Source organism: Mustela lutreola, chromosome 1, assembly GCF_030435805.1.
Source record: "Mustela lutreola isolate mMusLut2 chromosome 1, mMusLut2.pri, whole genome shotgun sequence".
In the NCBI taxonomy this organism is placed as follows: Eukaryota; Metazoa; Chordata; class Mammalia; order Carnivora; family Mustelidae; genus Mustela; species Mustela lutreola.
In genome coordinates, this window is record NC_081290.1 from 156,791,247 (window position 1) to 156,813,620 (window position 22,374).

At 38.3% G+C, this 22,374-nt stretch overlaps 1 long non-coding RNA gene across 1 annotated transcript in view; it reads right to left on the bottom strand.

Moving 5' to 3' along the window:
* The window catches only part of LOC131833820 (uncharacterized), a 66,494-nt gene that overhangs the window by 19,715 nt on the left and 24,405 nt on the right, over nucleotides 1–22,374 (bottom strand). The window lies entirely within an intron of this gene.

Genomic DNA, 22,374 nt, shown 5'->3' on the forward strand with positions numbered 1-22,374 from the left:
CGAGGCAGAGAGTCGAACATGGAGCTTAATCCCAGGACTCTGGGATCATGACCTGAGCTGAAGGCAGAGGCTTTAACCCACTGAGCCACCCAAACACCCCAGGAAACACTTTTTAATTCTTTCTATGAAGCCAGAATTATCTACATACCAAAATCAGACAAAGGCACTAAAAGAAAATTAAAGACTAATATCCCTTGTGAACATTGATGCAAAGGGCCTCAACAAAACACTAGCAAATCAAATTCAAGAATATACTAACAGGATTATGCCCCATAATCAAAAGGGATTTATTCCTGAAATGCAAGGATAGTTCAACATACAAAAAACAGTCAGTGTAATATGTCATATTAACAGAATAAAGGGTGGGGGGGCATATGATCATCTTCACTGACACCCCCCAAAAAAGAACATAACAAAAATTTAACACCATTTCATGGTTAAAAAAAAAACAAAAACAAAAACAAAACAAAACCCTAACCCTCCAAAGACCTAGAAATAGAAAGAAACTACCTCAACACAATAAAAAGCATATATGAGAAACACAGTAAACATCACACTCAATGGTGAAAGATTAAAAGCTGTTCCTCTACAATCAGGAAAAAAGGCAAGAATACCTATCACTACCTCTACTATGCATACTACTGAAAGTTCTAGTCAGAGCAATTAGGCAAGAAAAATACATAAGTGACATCTAAGTTGGAAAAGAAAAAAAATGGCTCTGTAGATTACATGATCTGATATGTAGAAAACCCTAAAGATTACACACACCTTAAAAAAAAAAAAAAAAAGATAGTAGAATGAATAAACTCAGCAAAATAGCAGGATGCAAAGTCAACACACAAAAACTAGTTGCACTGTGGGGTACCTGGGTGGCTCAGTCATTAAGCATCTGCCTTCAGCTCAGGTCCTGATTCCAAGGTCCTAGATCAAGCCCCACATTGGAGCTCCCTGCTTGGCGGGAAGCCTGCTTCTCCCTCTCCCAATCCCCCTGCTTGTGTCCCCTCTCTCATTGTCTCTTTCTCTGTCAAACAAATAAGTGAAATCTTTTTTAAAAAATTAGTTGTTTCTATATAGTAGCAATGAACAAACTAAACAGAATATTACAAAAACAATTCCATTTATAATAGCATGAAAATGAATTAAAAAAAAAAAAAAAAACTTTGGAATTAAGCTAACCAAGGAAGGAAAAGACTTGTACAATGAAAAATATAGGGGCGCCTGGGTGGCTCAGTGGGTTAAGCCGCTGCCTTCGGCTCAGGTCATGATCTCAGGGTCCTGGGATCGAGTCCCGCATCGGGCTCTCTGCTCAGCAGGGAGCCTGCTTCCCTCTCTCTCTCTCTCTGCCTGCCTCTCCATCTGCTTGTGATCTCTCTCTGTCAAATAAATAAATAAAATCTTTAAAAAAAAAAAAAAAAGAAAAATATAAAACTCTCTTGAAATTAAAGAAGACAAATGGAAACACACCCCGTGTTCATGGATTGGAAGACTTAATATTGTTAAGATATCAATACAGGTCAAAGCAATCTGCAGATTAATTGTGATTGCTCTCAAAATGCCAATGACATTTTTGGGGCAGAAATAGAAAAACCCATTCTAAAATTTATACAGAATCTCAAAAGACCTTGAATAGCCAAAACAATCTTGAAAAAGAAGAACAAACTGGAGGACTCACACTTCCTGATTTCAAAACTTACTACAAAGCTACAATAATCAAAAAAGAGTGTGGTACTATCAGAAAGACAGATATATATGCCAACGGAATAGAACAGGGTCCAGAAATAAACCCTTGCATATATAGTCAACTGGGTTTTGATAAGGGTGCCAAGACCATTTCAATGGAGAAAGCACAGACTTTCCAAATAGTGCTGGGGAAACGGAATATCCACATGCAAAAGAATGGAGTTGGATTCTTACTTAATATTATATATAAAAATTAACTCAAAATAAATTAAAGACCTAAATGTAAGACCTAAAACAATAAAACTCTGTGTAGAAAATAACCAAAAGCTTCACAACACTGGATTTGGCAATGATTTTTTAGATGTAATACCATATTGGATTTCATGAAAACTAAACAACTTTGTATATCAAAAGACACCATAGGGGTGCCTGGGTGGCTCAGTGGGTTATAGCTTCTGCCTTTGGCTCAGGTCATGATCTCAGGGTCCTGGGATCGAGCCCCATATCGGGCCCTCTGCTCAGCGGGGAGCCTGCTTCCTCCTCTCTCTCTGCCTGCCTCTCTGCCTACTTGTGATCTCTGTCTGTCAAATAAATAAAATTTTAAAAAAAGACACCATCAACAGAGTAAAAAGGCAAACCACAGAATGGAAGGAAATATTTGCAAATAATTTATCTGATTAATAACATGATTAATATCTAGAACTCAACTCCTAAAACTCAACAACACAAAAAAAAACAATCCCATCAAAAATTGGCAAAGCACTTGAATAGACATTTCTCCAAAGATGTACAAAAGTCCAGTAAGTACATGAAAAGATGTTCAACATCACTAATCATGAGGGAAATGCAAATCAAAATCACAATGAGATACCACCTCATACCCATTAAGGTGGCTACAATGAACCAACCAACCAAACAAACAAACAACTACTGGCAAGGATGTAGAGAAATTGGAACCTTTGTGCTCTGTTGGTGGGAATATGAGATGGAACAGCTACTACGGAAAACAGTATAAAGGTTCGTCAAAAATTAAAAATAGATTTATCGTATGATACAACACTTCTACCTCCAGATATATACCTAACAGAATTGAAAGCAGGGTCTCAAAGAAATATTTGTATACCTATGTTCCCTGCAGCATTTTTCACAATAGATAAAATCCAAGAGTCCATCAACAAGTGAATGGATAAGCAAAATGTGGGATGTATATACACGGAATATTATTCAGCTTTAAAAGTGAAGGAAATTCTACAATATACTACAACATGCGTGAACTTTGAAGACATTATGCCAAAATAAGGCAGTCACAAAAAGACAGTTACTAAATGATTCCACTTATGAGAGGTTTTTGGATTAGTCAAATTCATAGAAACAGAAAGTACAATCATGGTTACCAAGGAGTGGGGAGGGCAGGAATGGGCTGTTAATGTTCAATGGAAATAAAGTTTCAGTTTTACAAGATGAGTTATGGAGATGGATGGTGGTGATGGTTGCACATTATGACTATATTTAATACCGTTGAACTGTACCCTTAAAAATGGGTAAGGTGGTAAATTGTATGTTATGTGTATTTTACCACAAAAAAAAAATTGAAAAAAAAACCCAGTAAAATTCAAAAAAGAACAAACAAATTCTGTGGCCATTCTCTAGCTTCTTGTATGTTAATGTGGCAACATGGTACCATGAAAAGAGCAGTGGTTTAGGGGTGGGAGAGACTGGGTTTAAACCCTAAAGGCCAGCTCTACAGTATTATCACTGTACTTCTGTAAAAAATTGGCCAGAAATCATTATCTAAGTTACTCTATTGTCTTCAATAAACTGCTGAAGCTGAGTCTCAATCCCATTTGTAATATAAGAGAAAGAGCATCAATCTCTGAGATGTGTCAATGAAGGTAGTGTGGCTACAGAGTAAGGAATCAATAAATGTCCATTCTCTCTCCCTTTAAAGAAAAAACTGTTAGGACATTCTTATGTGAACTCTGTCAGATAAATTCAGTATCAGCACAGCTTTGATTACCTGTAGCTACTTTTTATAAGAAATGCTGAGTTCTCAGGATCTCAGATACTCAAAAAATTAAATCTATGAAGCTGGCCTATAGCTTCAGACTTAAGATCTTCACTGTTCCACAGTAAATAAAGAGGAAGAAGGAGTTACACAATGCATCTGTGTTCTAATTGCTCAATCTCTACCCAACTGAAACTTTGCTTCATAAGAGATTAGCCATAGCCCCCGAGAGCAATAAACATCCTGAATTGCAAACCCCATTTTGTCACCTCACAGAACCCTTAAAAATCTCAGTTCCAGTGACTGTACCTCTTGTGTTATTTATGAAATGAATATTTTGAGAGAAGTTTCACAATAGTTGTCATCCTTAGTCCTTCAGCCAACTCTCCAGTATAGGAGAAGAAATCAATGTGCAACACTATTATTTCTATTTTGCATTTAAAGGGAAGGTAGTTTGCTCTTTTCAAGGAATACAGGGCAATTTCTGGGATGTAAGACTAATAGGTAATTTCTACATTGCTGCTTCCATCTCACTTTGGAGATGAGCAAAAATAATTTATCACCAAAAGACAACAGCAAACAAGTATACAGTATCCACCAAGGGGTGCACAGTGCCAACCATTTACTCCCTAGGAAGGAGGCAACTAAGCAAAAGTACTTGAAGTGTTGGTGTTCCACTTTTTTTTTTTTTTTTTTAATGGTGTTCCACTTTTATAAGAGTCGGGGATGAGAATGCCAGGATGAGTCATAGAAGCACACATTCCCTCTGCTGGAGAGAAACGGGCAAAGTGCCGCACTCTCCCACAGCTCCAGTGAGCACCGCTGGCAGCAAGTACACTTTGACTTTTGCTCTTTTGTATGAGAACACTCCCTGTTTTCTTCATTTAACCCATTTATGTTCCCTTTCAAATTACTTGTCCCTTTTACTTGATCACATGAGGGGGTCTGCATAGAAACTGTGTTTGGTAGTGTAACCTTTCCTTTCTCCCCGCTGGTTGAAGGACCTTGGGTACATCATCATGTGGCCTCACTCTGGCCGACCCTCTCAAGATGAAGAGGACAGCAAGGACCACCAGAAGCTAGAAGTTTGCTACTTGGTAAAATTCTGTGGTTACAGTGTACTCAGTCAAACTACATGGTCACATATAATACGAATTGTTTCCTGAGGTTCAGGGCTATGAGACTCTAGAACGCATTACAGAGAACATAATTTAGAATTATCTTCTGCCGATTTTTAAAGAAGCAAGTAAGGAGATGACTTTTGGGGATAGTTTGTGTTGAATTTAAAGAGAGGCACAGATGTTACAGAAGGTGGCCCAGGGCTGCTTGGGTACAGTCTACAGGATGGAAATATGGGGGCAGTGGTCCCAGTGTTGTGGGGTCTGATATTCAGCTGTGTAGGTACAAAGAGTGGATTTTGTTCACATTGTTAGGAAATTAGGTTGCAGAACTAACTTATGCTAACCAAACCCTCAAAAGATTGACACAAATGTATTTATTTGTAACAGGTGTATAATAAATCTCTCCAGTGACCTCCAAACTTGTTCCCTCAATACTGCCCATTATTACGGTAACTGAGAAACCAAATTCATAATCAGAATGTTCCTTGTTGAATGATCATCTAGAACAAAGGAGTGTTTTATCTTGGTAGTAGAAAAGTTTTCTGAAGGGAATGTGCTTTCCTAGTGATCTGAACACTGGTAACCTCCAGGAAAGGGGTCCCTCTCCTCTAGAAAATGTGAGATGGTCAGCAACAAATTCTCACTGAGTGGTTGCCCCTGTTCTAAACAAATGCAGATGACCTATACTGCTTTGTTTTATATCCAGTCATTTTCCTGAACCAGTTTCTGGTTCATCTTGACTATCCCCAGTTGTCTCAGTCCCTCATTACCAGCTCTCAGAGAAGGTTAATGATGGGTTATCTCTTCAATTATGTTTTGGTTCTTATTACTTCCTCTGACAGAATGAATTTCAAGAGCTGGGGGCACTTTAATAATCATATGACAAGCTCCTACAGCCTGCCTGGGGGCAGGAAGATGCTTCCCATAGGTTTATTCAGCGCCATTTATTCTGTTCATCTGTGGAATGTGTTTGTAATGTGTTTTGTTTATTTTGCCTTCACACTTACTTGCTTTCCTAGAGGAAGAGATGAATAAACCACCCTGCCTTCCCCCCAAGAAAGTAATTTTTTCACCTTAGGTGGGCCATCTGTTTCTCCTAACACAGCTCTGCTTTGAGTAGAATTGAATACATCTTGTCCCAGGCATTTTGCCAGCTGTAGGCTTCAGGAAATGGAGCAACTAAAAGTGGTTTCCTTGTGATGTCAGGGCTTTTTTTTTTTTTTTTTTATGTAACTTATGGAATTGCCGTAAAGGAAATTGTGCATCAATGTTCATAGGAGTGGCTCACAGAGTGGCAGGAATCCCAAAGTAACCAAACTGTTTATGAATTTCCTAAGAATTAATCCTGTTGAGGCATGAGGGTACATCTGGCAGTGGGCCTAATAAATGGAGGGGAAAAGTGAGTACTTGCTTTGGAGCCAAAACAGACCCCTTAAGCTAAGGGTTTCCAACCCTGGATGCAGAGCCAACCGACCTATGGAATTTTCAGTTTTCATGGCTTGGTCCCACACAACTAACTGCTTCTGAGGCCCAGCCATGTTGAGAACAATTCTCCTAAACCACTGGGGATCAAAGATCTCTACCTAACCTCTCAAGCTATTGGGGAGAAATTATCTAGGACAAAATGAGTGTCAACATCTACAGACTGCACAACAAAAGAAATGATTAATAACCTACAGAAAGGGAAAAATATTTGTAAATCATGTAGTTGATAGGGGTTAATTTCTAAAATATATAAAGAACTCATGCAACTCAACAGCAAAATACAATAACAAAAGCAAATAATCCAATTAAAAAATGGTCAAGCTTCTACTTTTCATTCCATAAAAATAGGACTACCCTATGATCCAGCAATTCCACTTCAGGGAATATATGGGAAGGAAAGGAAAACAGTGTGGCGAAGAGAGAGTCTGCACCCCCATATTCATACCAGTAGTATTTACAATAGCCAAGACATAGAAACAACATGTCTATAGGCAGATGAAAAGATAAAGAAGCTGTGGTATAAGTATATATACAATTGAATATTCATCCACTAAAAAAAGGAAAGAAATCCTGCCACATGTGACTACATAGATGGAACTTGAAGGCATTACGCTAAGTGAAGTAGGTGGACAAAAAAAAGCAAATACTGTATGATTTCACTTACATGTGGAATCTTAGAAAAGAAATAAAACACCAAACTCATAGAAAAAGAGATCAGACTTGTGGTTATCAGAGGTGGGGGCTCTCGGGGAAAGAACTAGATAAAGGTGATCAAAAGGTACAAACTTCCAATTACAAGATAAATAAGTACTGAGAATGTAAGGTACATGATTACTACACGCGGCTGTGTGATGTATTTGAAGGCTGTTAAAAGAGAGTAGACCCTAAGAGTTCTCATCACAATGAAAATGTTTTTTTTCTTTTTTTTAAATCTATATGAAGTAATGCACGTTAACTAACCTTATTGTAGTAAAACTTTTATAATAAACATGAGTCAAGTCATTATCCTATACATCTTAAACTTATACAGTGATGTATGTAAATTACATCTCAATAAAACAGAAAAGAAATGTACAAGTTTAATCTAAAAAATGGCGATCTATGGGAGGCAAAACAAACTGAGGGTTGTATGAGGCTCAGGTTGTTTTCTGATATAGCTATCCAGAGACTCTAAGTTGTAATAGGAGTAAATCACCAAGAGAGTAAAGCGGCCTTAGTTTGGTAACCTTGGGCAACTTAGGCAACGAACGGGATTTTTTTCCCAGCATTAGCTCAGAGGTAGAGCATTGGCAAAAACAACATATTTCGGAGAAGACTGAGATTTTCTGAACTACTAGGAAGAAACTGGGCCACGGCTGATAATTCAACTAATACACACTGGCATAGCATTCTTACAGGTTAAAATATAGAAATACTGACCTAATGGTTGGTAAGTAGCTTAAATTAGACCATTTATTACCGAAAGACATCATCTGATGGACGCTAAGTAGGGGGTAAACGGATTAGTGCATTTAGACATTGGGGCATGAGTTGAGCAGACCAATATGGTAGCTGGGAGGAATCTAGCCCCTGCCTGCTGCCCAGGAGGGACCAAGGTTCAGTAGGAGTGTGGAACAGGCCTGCTAGGAGCAGTTTTGTAGGCAGGAGCAGAAGCAAAGGCCCCCCTGGTATAGGCTCTAGAACATGATGGACAGCCTACCCAGTCACCCTCACACTGCAGCAAGTGCCTGGTGCCAGAACCAACCACCATCAATTTCATGAGGAAGGCAATGAAAGAGTTTGGTGCAGTTTCCTCTGTAAAACCATAGCTTAGAGACAGGCAACATTTAGTTTCGTGATTGCTTATCAAACATAAGACTACACAAGTAATTTCTAAAAAATAATGACTTAAGAAATCATTAGAATGAGTTGATGACCATTTTGCTTTATACCACATGGTAAGTAGTTTAATGATAATTTAGATAGCAGAAAGGAAATATTTTTAATGTTTTACCTTTATACTGATTTATTGAATTCACTTTATTTATACAACTTACAATTGTTAAATGTGTTACACTTGTCCTTAGATTGGGCACAGAGTGGAGCTGGGGAATAGTGATTCAGCTGGTGGAGTTTGAAATGGTTGGTTTGACTTGGGCAAATGTGGGTTTCAATTGATTTTTAAATAAAATGTTATTTTCCATTTGTTTCAGAGAATTGAGCCTACCAAACCTAGCCAAGATTTCCCAGTTATTACTCTTCTCATACTTCCTGAATTTTCAGAAGGATCTGCTCTGCAGCTGCAAGGTATAAACTTACACACACACACACACACACACACACACACAAAAGAAAGACCAAAAAAAGAAAAAAGAAAAAAGGCCATGGTAAGTTTTTTTTGTTTTGTTTTTGTTTTTTAGTTTAATTTTTTTTTTTAAGATTTTATTTACTTACCTGTCAGAGAGAAAGAGAGAGAGCACAAGCAGGGGGAGCAACAGGGAGAGGGAAGAGCAAGCTCCCCACTGAGCAGGGAGCCTGATGTGGGACTAGATCCCAGGACCATGGGATCATGATCTGAGGCAAAGGTAGATGCTTAACTGACTGAGCCACCTAGGTGTCCCAGCCATGTTAAGTTTTTAATAACTTTGCCAGTGCAGTGAAGGCCAGAAGTTCATTCATTCAACAGATAGCTATTAAACACTTACATGGTGCCAAGCAGAGCTCTAGGCACTGAGGATACTTGACACAATAAAACAAAATCCTTACTCATGGAGCCAACAAGAGATTGCATATGGTGGTCATTATACAAAAGCAAAGGATAGATGGATTCAAGGAGAAAGCTATGATCTCTTTTTAGCACCCTCTCCCTGTGCACTCCTTGAATTAGAGTTACTAGAATACAGTCATTAGCATCACAGAACTGTGGAACTCAGTCTGTCACAGTTAACAATCATTTGAGTGGGTGCCAGGAAAAGGTCCTTGTCCCAGGTGTGTTGCTCCTTTTAGTATCTAAAATTCTACCATTTGAGATGCATTTTTCAAGCGTTCCATGGAATCTAGTCCCTCAAGATACTTACTTTAGAGAAAAAAAAATGTTTGGTGGTTAAATAAATTTGACAAACACTTCATCTCTTGGAAATTCACAATAAACTAACATTACATATAATCTGCATGACCTCCATCCGTTTGGATTGCAAAATGGGGCATCTTCTTTATTTTTCTAATTACTTGCTTAAGCCTCCATTCCTCCTTATTGTACGTGATTCTGTATCTCCCTCTCTCAAGGACTCACTGTTCCTCAAACTGTCCAGAAACCCTGGAAAGTTACTTAGTCCAAAAGGAGCTGTACTATTTCAAAGTTCCATGTGTAAAGAACTAATCAGTCCATTTAAAGCTCTGATTTTCATCACTTCTACACTGTGTCATTATTAAAAACTGGTTCCTAAGCCTTTAACGTGTCCTTGACTTGCTTATAAGGACGTCCTTTCAGCTGTAGAGCTCTGCGCAGGCAGCAGAGTGGCACTGAGGACATGGACTCCCAAAATGACAGCTTACTGGTTTTACACTCACAGAATCAGCCACTGTTCCCCAAACAAGACAGCTTTGCCAAAGTGGCCAGGCATAATTGGGTTTCTAACCACAGCTACACTCTGTATCTAGAACACGCCGTCCCCACAAACCTCTGGGGCCTGGTGTTAAGCCTAAGTCACTATGCCAGATTCCTTATTTCTTCTTGGGGGAACTTCAATGGGTCTTGCTACCAGGAAATCTCTGTCAGGGTTTTCTCAGCCCTTCTGAACGCTCTAATCTCCAAAGGACAGGGAATAGGGTCTTAAGCCATTTCTTCCTGGAGGATCTTTGGCTTTAGTTAAGTTTAATTTAGCATATCAGGGGGATAATGGGAAGAATAATCTCTGTATTTTCCCTTCCTCAGAGACATATATATCGATTTACCTCATATTGGCATAATTAAGAGTATTCAGGGACCTATTAAAGAAGATCCAGGGAATAAACGTCTTATTCCATCTTGCTGCTTTTCCACCTAAACAAACAAAGGAACGAAGTTTCAAATCACTGTGAATGTTTCTAGGAAGTTGGAACACTTAAAAACTATTGGTTGTAAATAGTTTGGCCCTATTTGAGAGGTAGCTAAAATATGGGAGTGTATGAGCCTGTCACTTATAAATTTTGATGGGAACAAAGGGTAGAAAGAGATTCTAGGAAGTTGAAGGTAATTAGGCATCTGAAGGGCTCCCTGTTACATGGGAAAGAGAAAATGAAAGAAAGAGATTTCTCCCTGTTTTATTTTTTGTACATTAAAGGGTGCATGTCAATCTACAGAAGCTCCCATGTAATACATCATGAGGTATGTTCTGCTTCAGAGAGAATCAGACTCCCACGAATTCTCTCTTAAATTCCTTCCACTGAACGAAAGCCCTCAAATCCTCCAGGTTTCTTGGAAAATCAGTCCTCAACTCTCAGTGAGTCAAGCTCCTAAGAGAGAAATCCCAGAAACTTTTAGGTCAGGGAATGCCAGCATTTGCCAACATGGCTTTAGAATCATCAATTTTCTGGTACTAAAAAAGTCATGTATTGAACTAGTATATTCTTTTTTTTTTATTTAAGATTTTATTTATTTATTTGACGGAGAGAGATCACAAGTAGGAAGAGAGAGAGGAGGGAAGCAGGGTCCCTGCTGAGCAGAGAGCCCGATGCAGGGCTCGATTCCAGGACCCTGAGATCATGACCTAAGCTGAAGGCAGAGGCTTAACCTACTGAGCCACTCAGTGAACTAGTATATTCTTTCTTTCTTTCTTTCTTTCTTTCTTTGTTTATTTATTTATTTATTTGACAGAGAGAGATCACAGGTAGGTAGAGAGGCTGGCAGAGAGAGAGAGAGAGAGGGAAGCAGGCTCCCCGCGGAGCAGAGAGCCCAATGTGGGACTGGATTCCAGGACCCTGAGATCACGACCTGAGCCGAAGGCAGCAGCTTAACCCACTGAGCCACCCAGGTGCCCCAATGAACTAGTATATTCTTAAGCCCCTCATTCTCACTGGTACTTGGTCTTCTCCGGTTTTTCAAATATTTTATGTCGGGTAACTAAATACATAAAATAAAATGTACCATTCAATGTTAAAGCTTTCTTGATGCCAGGATATTTTATACTCGAGCTTTGCTGGACCAATCAGCATAAGCCACTTGGATACTGTGGGAAAATACAGTGAAAATTCTGTAAGGTGGTAACAATGTGGGGACAATTTTTGTTAATGCATCCACAAAGAAGGAACAACCTTTGAATACCAGTATTAAAGGCAAAGACTAACTTGCAATTTCACAGAAGACAATGTTACAGAAGACATTTTTCCTTTTCATTTGGTAGAACTGCTACCATGTTTTAAAATTCTAGTGAACGTACTTGTTTCCCACTCTAATGTATACCCATATCCTATAGAACCACAGTTATGTTTTAGTAGGAATATGCTGTATGTAAAACATATCATGTGTAAAAATGAAATGTTGAGGGAAAATATTTCCATTGCTTACTATTTCTCGGTACTTCATGTATCCTATCTGGCATGCACACACAAAAAGGAAGCTGGGTACTTATCTAATATGGTGTTGTATTTATTACTTCAAGTTGCAAAGGTCTGTATTTGGATTTCCAAACATGTAATTTTCAACATGTTTTGTTAGTGAGGGAGCAATAAAAGGAACATTTTGCAGCTAATTCAACACCTATAAATTTCCTATCTGTAATATGAAAAAATGGCTTTGGTAGACCACAGGTCTGCTCATATTCTAAAAAACATTAAATGTAATATTTCTAAATTGCCCTGTATTTAAACTTCTCTTATTCCATAAAATATTTATTGGTTCATTTTCTATATTTTTATAAAAGATGGTACCTGATTCTGAACAGATTTTTTTATGTGCAACTGTTCACTATTTTTTAAATAACTATATTTAAGAGGCATCTATGTGGCTCAGTTGGTTAAGTGACTGCTTTCAGCTCAGGTCATGATCCTGGGGTCCTGAGATCAAGTCCTGCATTGGGCTCCGTGCTCAGTGGGGAGCCTGTTTTTCCCTCTTCCACTCCCTGTGCTTATGCTCTTTCTCTCTCCCTCTGTCAAATAAATAAATAAAATCTTATTAAGTAAATAAATAAACAAATAAGTAACTATATTTGAGAAGCCATATAAAAGCTAGATGATTACAAACCAACAAACTGAAAAATAAATATCATAAAGATATTGATCAACTTATTTCAAAATTCATGTCCAAACAAAATGTGCTCATAAATATATATAGCACCTTTATTCACAATGGCAAAAGTTATAAGTAACTAAGATGTTCTTTAACAGACAAAAGGATAAACAAACTGTGGCATATCTATATAATGGAATATGATTCAGTGTTAAAAAGAAATCAACTATCAAACCATAAATATATGAGGATAACTCTCCAATACATATTGCTAAATGAAAGAAACCAGTCTCTACAGTCTACATACTATATGACTCCAATTATATAAGAGTCTGGAAAAGGTAAAACTAGAAATGGTAAAAAGATCAATGGTTGCCTGGAGTTCCGAACAAGGGGAAGGCCGAGTAGATAAGGCACAGGAGATATTTTGGGGCAGTGAGACTATTCTGTATTGTAATGTAATGATGATGGATACAGGATGCTATGGATATAGCATCATAGACTTTTATAGCACAGCATGCAAATAAAAATATAAAGAGGCTGGGGTATCCCAGGATGGAATGCAGAATGCGACAACACATTCTAACTATATTTAACATGTTAAAAAAAAAAAAAAAAACCCTCACTGAAGGGTGTGGTGGAGGGAAAGGTACTGACCTAAGTAAATTTGGAAGTAGAATCTATAAGACTGAAGGCAAAAAGACACTACACAGCAACCCCTCCGTGGCTGTCGGCTAAGTGTCTGCCTTTGGCTCAGGTCATGATCCCAGCATCCTTGAATCAAGTCCCATATTGAGCTCCTTGTTCAGCAGGGAGCCTGTTTCTCCCTCTGCCTGCTGCTCTCCACCTTCTTGTTCTCCCTCTCTCTGACAAATAAATAAAATCTTTAAAAAGAAAGATACTATATATAAGTACTGTACTCTACTTGATGAAATTATTTATCACAGGATACAGATTGATAATTCTGATACTGCTATACATGCATCCTGTAATTGAACAACTGAATAAATGGCAGATGGTAAAGGACAGGCTTCTCACTGTCTGGGTAGGAGGAGGTTACAGATAAGCAAAGGGAGGAGACTAGAACATTTCATGCAGTAATGGATTCAAGTTGGAGACATCAGTATAAACTCATGTTTAGCTTGATACAGATAAAATAGTTACATAGGGAAATTTGTATAGGTATGTGTACATATATAGATCAGTATACACAAGGAAAAAATATATATATTTCCTTGCTCTGTGAGCTGGCAGGACCTAGAAGTTATAACAAACCAGTAGCATTGAGCCTACCTAGTAACTACACTTGGTTTCTAATCCATTCTCTAATAAAAGAAACCAGGGCTTTTTGGAGAAATAGTTGATTCTGAGACTAGGACAGGAAATATACAAGATCAGCCTAGAGCACCTTGGAGTAGCAGAACATAAATGTTGGGGGGGTGGGGAGAAAAAACAATAAAACCCAAACACCTGACGAGGGTATATATCAAAAGGACACAGGATATAGCTGAAAGAGCTCCCAGTGGCCAAAGCTGGAATAATTAGAGCAACAAAACATTTTCGAAAAATAATACTGGATTATAATCCAAAGTATAAAATAAATATCCATGAGTTCATACTGAGATAAATAAACAAATAAATGAATAAATAAATAAATGAGGGAGAATAGATAAATCTCATGTACAGAGGAATTTCAAAAAATCGACGGAGATACTCTGTCCTCAGGGAGATGGAACGTAACTCCCCACTCCTTCAGTATAGGCTGCATGCACATATGACTTCCTTCCAAAGAGTGCAGTACGGAGAGGGGGAGGACAAGAATAGCTTTACAGTAGAGGAGCCTGGCAAACACTACCCCAGCCAGGTGACCAAAGCTACTATCCACAGTGATAAGTCATATTCACAGTATGTACCCTTCATATGATGTAATGAAAATGGCACTTTAACTGTGTGGTCTTCTTCCCAAAAATGTATAACCCAAATTTAATCATATAATAAATACTAGACAAATCTCATTTGAGGAACATTCTGTAAAACACCTAACCGGTACTCCTCAAAACTTGTCAAGATCAGGGTTGTGTGGCTGGCTGTCAATAGAGCATGTAACTCTTAATCTCTGGGTCGTGAATTCAAGCCCCACGTAGGGTATAGAGATTACTTGGAAAAAAAAAAAAAACTTGTCAAGATCATAAAAAAAACAAGAAGAGATTAAGAAACCATCACAGCCAGAAGCCTAAGTAGACAGGACAAGTAAATATTATGTGGTGTCCTGGAGGGGATCCTAGAACAGGATATTAGGTAAAAACTAAGAAAAAAAATGAATAAAGTATGGATTTTAGTTAATAATAATGTATTAACAGTGGAAAAAAGATAGTCTCTTCAATAAATGGTGCTGGGAAAACTGGACAGCTATACGTAGAAGAATTAAACTTGACCATTTTCTTACACCATACACAAAGATAAACTCAAAATGGATAAAAGACCTCAACGTGAGACAGGAATCCATCAGAATCCTAGAGGAGAACATAAGGAGTAATCTCTTCGATATCAGCCACAGCAACTTCTTTCAAGATATATCTCCAAAGGCAAAGGAAACAAAAGTGAAAATAAACTTTTGGGACTTCATCAAGATCAAAAACTTCTGCACAGCAAAGGAAAGAGTCAACAAAACAAAGAGGCAACCCACGGAATGGGAGAAGATATTTGCAAATGACAGTACAGACAAAAGGTTGATATCCAGGATCAATAAAGAACTCCTCAAACTCAACACACACAAAACAGATAATCATATCAAAAAATGGGCAGAAGATATGAACAGACACTTCTCCAATGAAGACATGCAAATGGCTATCAGACACATGAAAAAATGTTCATCATCACTAGCCATCAGGGAGATTCAAATTAAAACCACATTGAGATATCACCTCACACCAGTTAGAATGGCCAAAATTAGCAAGACAGGAAACAACATGTGTTGGAGAGGATGTGGAGAAAGGGGAACCCTCTTACACTGTTGGTGGGAATGCAAGTTGGTGCAGCCTCTTTGGAGAACAGTGTGGATATTCCTCAAGAAATTAAAAATAGAACTTCTCTATGACCCTGCCATTGCACTCCTGGGTATTTACCCCAAAGATACAGAGGTAGTGAAAAGAAGGGCCATCTGTACCCCGATGTTTATAGCAGCAATGGCCACGGTCGCCAAACTGTGGAAAGAACCAAGATGCCCTTCAACGGACGAATGGATAAGGAATATGTGGTCCATATACACTATGGAGTATTATGCCTCCATCAGAAAGGATGAATACCCAACTTTTGTAGCAACATGGACGGGACTGGAAGAGATTATGCTGAGTGAAATAAGTTAAGCAGAGAGAGTCAATGATCATATGGTTTCACTTATTTGTGGAGTATAACAAATAGCATGGAGGACTTGGGGAGTTAGAGAGGAGAAGGGAGTTGTCGGAAATTGGAAGGGGAGGTGAACCATGAGAGACTATGGACTCTGAAGAACAATCTGAGGGGTTTGAAGCGGCGGGGGGTGGGAGGTTGGGGGAACCAGGTGGTGGGTATTAGAGAGGGCACGGATTGCATGGAGCACTGGGTGTGGTGCAAAAATAATGAATACTGTTATACCAATTAAAAAAAAACCTCTCAAATTTAAAATACTGATTTGCTCTGGGGTTTTTTTGTTGTTGTTGCTTTAATTTCTGTTTCATTAAAAAAATAATGTATTAATATTGACTAATTGCAACAAACACACCACACTAATGCAAAATGTTAAATAATAGAGACTGCGGGGTATAGTGCATATGGGAAATTTCTGTATATTAGCATTTTTTTAGTACATCTAAAACTATTCCAAAATTTAGAACTTTATTAAAATAATATTGAGAATCATAAAGATATAAAGTGGAAAGTGGAAGGGACCATAAAAAATCACCAGTTAAACCCTCTGTTTTATATGGGAGGGAACAGGGTGCATAGCAGAACTTAATAGCCTGCACTTTGGAAAAGGCCTTAAATAAACATTGGTGGCTAGCTGCTGAACTTTGCCCTCAGTGACACTATACTATTCGTCATAGCACATAATAGACACTCAATAAATAATTACTGAATAGTGGATAATTTCCAAAAACCTACCCTCTACCCAAGTATTTAGTCCATTCAGTTTATTTATTAACTCATTCATTCAACAAATTTGCTGAGTGTCTGGTATCATAATTTTACTCCTGGAACTATAATTTCTTAGAAACTCTACCAAAGGAATGTCATTTTGGCAATTTTCCATATCTGACTTTGTAGGAAACTCTATTTAGCTGATTCAAGTTTATAAGTGTCCAAGGAAGAATTATTTCAAGCCACGTATTAACAGGAAATAGATGGAGGAGGCATGAAAAGAGAAGGATGGCTCTTAGGAATCACAAAGAATATGTGTGGTTCATTCACACTCAAGTTATGGGCTACAGCATTTTTGAATAGTATTAGGATCTCCAGTCTCCCATTCTATTCCTTTTACTACTTACTGAGGCAATAAGCTAAGAGTATAGTTTTGTCTTGCTTTCCAGTTTCAGCTGTGTGATCTTGGCCAAGTTACCTAATCTTTTTGAGGTTCAGTTCCCCCATCTGAAAAATTACCTTATAAAAGAATGTTGCTTAGTTTCAATAAACCAACATTTCTAAAGTGTTTAGCACACTTGGCAATGACATTATTACTACTAGTATTATTAGTATCATAGTTATCTTTACCAACCAACTAGATGCTTGTACCTCTGAAATAACGTAGGGCAATAACTCAGGAACTACAAAGAACACATGTTGGCACACTTAATCTTTTGATTTTTCTAGTTTAATAAATGGGTTGTTTCCAACAAACCACAGAATTATTGTTGGGATCTGGGCTATGGCTTTATTTACTGTCAGTCCAGTGCCTCTTTTAGACTGCTAGGAAACTAAAGGGGTTATTTTCAAGTTCCTTTCCTTCTTGGCCTCTTTCCCTGCTCAAGTTTGTTTTCATGTTAACATTATCATCCATTCTAAATATTCCATGGGCTCCCTAAAAGTGGGTAAGTTTTTCCTGATAAATTTCTCTCCTGATGTTTATCTTTTTTACTTTATTTCTATCATACTTAAAGATCACATTACTCGGGGTGTTTACCACCTCTATGTATAAATGCTGAGAAAAAGTCCAGCCCTCCCAGAGGGTGCCTCCCTCTCCGTGCCCAGGTAAAAGAGAGCTTGTGTTTGCTATTCTGACTAGAAGTGTCTGAGCAAGAAGTCTTCCTCTCCAATTCCCATTAGAGCCCCGACTGCCTGTGGGGGAATCCCAGCAGTTCCTGAAGACATCAGCCCTCTGAGACTGCCTCTTGGAAACAGTGCTCTCTGCCTGTGGTGGTGGCACCAGCTCAGCACCTCCCACAACAGCTCCTTGGTACTTCTGCTGCCTCCTCCAGGGCCTCCCTTGACGCTGCTCAGTAGAGTCTGCTTTCATAAGTTCTACTTCAGTGGCAGAAAGCTAAGTTTGAGTAATAGAGGTTATCTTGTACAAACCAGTTGCAAAAACCATTCTAAGCACAAATGTTCCAACTTCAGAGGAAATCTTAAAGGAAACTTTAAATAGTTTTAATCAAAAAGAATACTCTTTTACAGGGTTCAAAAATAATTAAGTTAACACAACAGGTTAATTGTTTCTTTTTAACTGATTTTAAAGGAATTTTCAAAGATCGTTTTATCTGTGGCTCATTATCATTGCAACAAGCAGACTGAGGATTCGTTTTCAACTAGCATAATTATTTTGAAACTCCTTTTGTCAAGAATAGTCAGAAAAAAAGGTCCTACTTCTCTCTTAGGAGGAACGTGTGAAGGTTGAAACCAGCTGCTGCTTCTCCCCACACTGCCAATCTTAGTGACTCCAGAAGGATTTGGGCCCAAGGGAGATAAGAGAAAGGGGTCAATTACAGAACAGAGGAGCAGCAGATTCTAAATCAGGACATATGCATGAGCTCCCAACTAGAAACCAGAGGGAGAGCTTATGTGTGTTCCCATTTTCTTCATAAGCTTAGGACGTCCAACATCTAAAATTATTTGTATTTAAGACATCTCCTGAGACTTCACCTGATTGGAAGGATTTTGTTGTTATTGTTTGTTTGTCTATAAAATACTACTCAGCTTGCTTTTCAAATTTAAAAACAATACTTTTAACATAATTGCTTAAGTTCTATATCAAATGTTTCTCTACTCATGAAAAGACTCTGTCATTAATTTACAGGATTTTCTATTGGTAACAAACCTGATTGGACATAAGGGTGATAACATAACCTATATAAATCACACACACATGTAGTAAATATCACATGAAAATCTAGAAGAACATATTTTCTAGAAATGTGGACAATATATTTAAATGTCCTAACCTACCACACTTAAGAGGTTTACTTTGGGAGGGCCCAAAGACTGTCTCAAAAAGAGAGATGGTCTCCAGAACAACATAAATCAGGATTTGACAAGGTCTTAGTAACTGATAGTCAGGAGAGAAGACAAAAACAAACAAAATGCTGCATATAAGAAGATAAATAGTGGCTTCAGATTTGAACCCCAAATTAAAAGTCACAAGGGCAACCTCTCCAATTGCAGGCCTTGGTTTGCAATTCCATTGCTTTTCAAATGGGCAAATCTGTGTGAAGGACATCAGGATAAATAATAGAAGATGTTTTTAAATTTAACAACATTCAATAATTCTCCCTAGAAATGGTGGGGTGTCTAGAAAGTAATAAGTAAATGTTTGAGACACAACAAGGGACTAGGAAGCCAAGATCAAAATGCGTTGTTTTGGGGAAGTCTTTCCTAAGTGTCTAGGAACATGATCCAGAGGCATTAGGTAGTCATTTCATTGTCTCGAGCTACTGGCATCACTTGAAACAGGCATGTAAGAAATATGGCGGCAGGCATATTAGGATTTGAATATTGTTGAATATAAAAATGAGTCAACAATTCTCACCAGCTATGGAATAAATGCAAGGAAACAAAATGAGCAATGCAATAAGGGAAATAAAAAAGAATCAGACACACAGGGAAAGAACAGTAAAACAGAAAAAGAGAGAACCTGTTTATAGGAAAAGCAATTTGGGTTGGCACTACACTTCTAGTCTAGATTGACTGACATGGGGGAAACAAGATGAACAGCTCTTAAGATGGAGTGAAGGCTGAATAGCTTCTATTAGTTTGTTTTCCTCTTACACTTTTAAAACTCAACATCCACAACCCACATAATCCAATTTTTGAATGGGCAGAAGACCTGAACAGACATTTCTCCAAGAAGGCATTTAGCTGGCCAGCAACCACATGAAAAGATGCTCAATAGGGATGCCTGGGTAGCTCAGTTGGTTGGGCATCTGCCTTCGGCTCAGGTCATTGTCCCAAGGTACTGGGATTAAGTCACGCTTTGGGCTCCCTGCTCAGCAGGGAGTCTGATTCTCCATCTGCCTGCTGCTCCCCCCGCTTATGCTATCTTTCTCTCTCAAATAAATAAATAAAATATTTTTTTAAAAAGATGCTCAACATCACTCATCATCAAGAAAATGCAAATCAAAACTACAATGAGATATCTTCTTACACCTGTCAGAATGGCTAAAATACAAAACAGAGGAAACAATGAGTGCTGGCAAAGATGTAGAGAAAAAGGAACCCTCTTGCACTGTTGGTGGAATGGCAAACTGGTACTGTCCCTGTGGAAACAGTAAGGAGTTTCCACATAAAGTTAAAAATAGGGGTTCCTGGGTGGCTCAGTTGGTTCACATCTGCCTTAAGCTCAGTTCATGATCCCGAGGTCCTGGGATAGAGTCCTGCATTGGGCTCCCTGCTTCATGGGAAGTCTGCTTCTCCCTCTGCCTCCCTCTCTCTTTCTTTGTCCCTATGAACAAATAAATAAAGTCTCAAAGAAAAAGTTAAAAATAGAACTGCCCTGGTAAGAACTACTGGGTTCTTACCTCCAAAATACAAAAATGTAAATTCAAAGAGATATCGCACCCCTATTTTTACAACAGCATTATTTACAATAGCCAAGATATGGAAGCAGCCCAAGTGTCCATCAACTGATGAATGGATAAAGAAGATGTGGCATATATATATATATACAATGGAATATGATTCGGCCATAAAAAGAATGAAGTCTTGGGGCGCCTGGGTGGCTCAGTGGGTTAAGCCGCTGCCTTCGGCTCGGGTCATGATCCCAGGGTCCTGGGATTGAGTCCCACATCGGACTCTCTGCTCAGCGGGGAGCCTGCTTCCTCCTCTCTCTCTGCCTGCCTTTCTGCCTACTTGTGTTCTCTGTCAAATAAATAAATAAAATCTTTAAAAAAAAAAAAAAAAGAATGAAATCTTGCCATTTGCAACAACATGATTGGAGCTGGAGAGTATAATGCTAAGTGAAATAAGTTCGTCAGAGAAAAACAAATACCATACAATTTCACTCATATGTGGAATTTAAGAAACAAAACAAATAACCAAAAGAAAAAATGAGAGAGAGAGAAAGAGAGAGACAAACCGAGAAACAAACTCTTAACTATAGAGAACAAAGTGATGGATCCCAGAGAGGAAATAGTAGGGGGGATGGGGGGTAACAGGAGATGGGTATTACGGAGCACACTTGTCATGAGGAAAACCAGGAGATGTATGGGAGTTGTTGAATCACTATACTGTACAACTGAAATACCTATAACGTTGTATGCTAGCTATACTGTAATTAAAATAAAAAATAAGAACACTTGAAACTCAATAAAAAATAAACTCACTCATTTCTATTTTCCCCTCCTGCTCCACCAAAACTGTTCTTCCTTTTGTATTCCTTTCCCTAGATGAATAATGCATTATCCATTCAAAGCTCCTACAAGTTAATAAAGTCTCCTTCCCTTCTTTCAACTACTTCTACCCTAAACATAAAAACCTAATTGATTGCCAAATATTTTTAGCTTTGCTTCTTATCTTCCCTTCTGGGTTACCACAAGGGCCCTCTTCTGAAGCTAGCTTCCTTCTTCCTACATCATCCTTCTTTCACACTGCAGTTAGGGTTTTCGTCCTTGTTAATACTTTTCTCATCTTTCCATTGGCTTTCAGAGTAAAATTTTCAATGTAGCATATGGGGTACTTCATCAACTTGCTTCTTTCTAGTTCTCTAACTTTTTCCTCTGCTGTCCCTAGATCCAGCTACACTAAACCACTTGAGTCACCCCAGAGTTGTTCCCCTCTCCTTCACCTTCCTGCCTTTTTTTATACAACCTAGAATGCTCGTCCCTCCATTCTCTGTCTAGATAATCCAGATTCTAATTTTTCCAACTCCTTCCATGTTACTCCGAATTGAATTTTTAAAAATTAACCAACAATTAAAGGATAGTTAGCAGATGCTACGATTCCAGTGCAGTTTGCTCAAAACAGAGTGAAATTCCTTTTGTGCCTTTATTTGAGACACGGATTTCTTTTCTCAGTCATTTTATTTTCTACTTTCCTTTGACTGGTAATTACTCACTGGGTGAGGACTTGAAGAGTTTGAACATATATTCAGCCATAATATTATAATAAGAGATCTAGGTGGTGAGGAAAACTGAGTGAAAAATCACAAAGAAACTGTGAAAGAGGAAGAAGTGCTCAGCTATTTGCCTAAAATCACATTAGCCATTTCTCCTTCTTCTCTCCTTCGCCTCTTTTTCTCTCCCTCCTCTCTCTGTCCCTATCTGTCTCTGTGTCTGTCTCTGTGTCTGTCTGTCTGTCTGTCTCTCTCTCACTCACACACGCACACTTCTCCTAAGGTTAAAACTACTCTGTGTTCTTTTTAAATCCCTCAGGTTTTACATTTTATTGCTCCAAGAGTCTGCCTCCCTGAAGTTCTTGTATAAACTAGTTATTTCCCT